Raw genomic sequence first — 2,469 nt, 5'->3', positions numbered from 1 at the left:
CAGACAGATCACCCAGCCTGCAACTGTGGTGAGTCAGCACGAGGAAGGAGGGGCCTACGAGGGGTGGATCACACTGGGTTTCCATCTGTGGGATCAGCTACATACTGACAAAAAGGGTAACAGGGATCCCAAATCCTCAGACACCACCGGAGTCCGGTCACCTCAAGAGAACGAGCTGCGTCCCAGTACCACCTCCCAGGGCGCTTTGTTGTGCAAAGCCGTAGGCTCGCCTTGATCTCTTCTGTTATTTTCCCCCTTCTCTCTTCCTTGTCCAGATCTGTTTTCTTGCTTCGCTTCTTCCTCCAATAGCCTTGGCCTGTAGAACAGGCCCTGCGGAAGAAGCATCCCACAAACCAGCACCTGTTATTATTAGTTTAGACCCAAGAGTTTGCTCAGGACAGTACAATATGCAACAGCAAAGATAACCTCTGCCCCCACCGCTTATAGGCTAAAGGACAGGGAGCTTAGATGCAGAGGATTGTTTTGGCTTTCCCTTGCTACACGTGCACCGTTACTGCACAGTAACCGAAAATTACTGCGCAGTATGGGCACGCCATCTACACATGCGTGCCTGTACTGTGCAGTAACTGTGGCAACTTATGCCGATTTGGGCGTAAATTTGTTCCTGCGTAATGCAGGTAGCAAATTTATGCCCAAGTAGTTACTGCGTACTGAGTCACATGTAGACACCTTACTGTGCAGTAATACTGTGTGGACTGACTTGGAACTAGCTTTTTAGTCCTGAGTCAGTCCATGCAGTCATACCTGCACATGTAGACACCAACATAAAAGTCAACTACTGCACAGTAAATGCACGTGTAGACGTGCCCATTCAGTACATGTGGTGAAGAGACAGATGAATGCAGTGGCACCTCTGAGCTCAGGGTATCCTCTGAAAAAGTGGGTTTCCCTTCCTAGAGATTCGATGGGGCTAGTACTAGAATAGAACTCAGGGGACTACATTCTGTTCCTGAATCTGCCATGGACCTGGGACCAATTGTTTTCCCCTCGGTAATCTCTAAAACCAAGCCCTGTCTTTCATCACAGTTCTACTCTAAAACCCAGGGAAAGGCTCCAGAGGAGTTTATACAGCACCTAGATAAGAATGAAAGGTGCCTTCAGGTTCTGCTGTAACTATTAATAGTTTCTGATTGCAGAAAAAGAGGAGTTATCCCTGATTATTAGGCCTTCAGGTTAGACAAGTATCTAACCTACTTGGCAGTCACCAAGCTTGTGTTTATCTAATGAAGAAGAAGGAACATGATATAGTAACTCAGAGCACAGGGATGAGAATCAGGCAGTCTTTTGTGCGAGCTTAAACCAACAGCTGTGCCTGTCTCTCTGTGCCTCAGCTTCACCATCTGTAAAATGGGGATAATACTGCAGTGAGTTTCAATGGTTCATTAATCTGTTGCTAAGGCCTTTGGAAACCTCGGATGAAATATTATGTGGAAGCACAGCACAGGCCCTAAGAAAGATATCGGTGCAAGCAGAATTACTCTCAAGCTAAGATTACCCTGAGCTTGTATAAAAAGGACTCACATAAAGCATGTATATGCCAGGCCTTCCAGTATCTGAACAGTTTCACACCAAATTGAAATGCAAATCCACCATTAATGCCCCTCAGTTCCCCTTCCCTTGCTAACAGGCCTGAGGGCAGAAAACCTGCCTGTTTGCTTTGGCTGTCTGCGCTGCAAAAACAAAGCACAGGCAGCACTTCTATTCGCTGGAGAACTTCAGGCGTATTTTGAACACACCCATCCATGGGATCTGGGAAGTTTACTTTTGCTGGCTACAGACACCTTCTCAAAGTCGGTCTCCTTTCACCCTGCTCCTCCCCCAGCATTTCACTTTGCTTCCTAAAACCCCATTTACTATTGCTCCAACTGCCAAAAAAAGAATAAAAAATAGCACGCTGAGTGAGAGACCAGTATCTCAGATACACCGAGTTGTCTATGCTGCTGAGAAGCATGACCCATGTGCTCCCAGTCCACATGCACCAAATCTCCAAATTAGGGCAACGTTGCCAAAGCATCTCAGACTTTCAGCCTCAGATGAACTTATTAGCAGTGTGCTCAGGGCGGCTCTCAGATGTCTCAATTGCCTTATTTCTGGGATTTGCCAGTGCTCCCAGGCTAAACACACCTCTATGAATCAGCCTGGGTGTAAGTGGACAAAACTCTGGTGAGATCAGTACGATTGCTCCAGGGTAGACTTCAAGTCATTGCACCCTCACCAGCTCTGATAAGCCTGGACTGTCCTATGGCCATTGAATTTGGCATCTCCTCACATGAGCTCATATGTCCGAACACGTTCTACCTTGATGCAACACTCCCCGACAAGTTGTGCCATGTCGTGGCATGTCCCAGCTTGTTCAAAAATACTCTACCCCAATCTGACACGCTCTAGCCTACCCTAAGCCAACATGATCTAAAATTTGGCACGTCCTCCCATTGAGCAATCTGGTGA

Source organism: Gavialis gangeticus, unplaced genomic scaffold (genome assembly GCF_001723915.1).
Source record: "Gavialis gangeticus isolate Ggan-Ray unplaced genomic scaffold, GavGan_comp1, whole genome shotgun sequence".
NCBI classification, from domain to species: domain Eukaryota; kingdom Metazoa; phylum Chordata; order Crocodylia; family Gavialidae; genus Gavialis; species Gavialis gangeticus.
Note: the sequence above shows the minus strand (reverse complement) of the source record.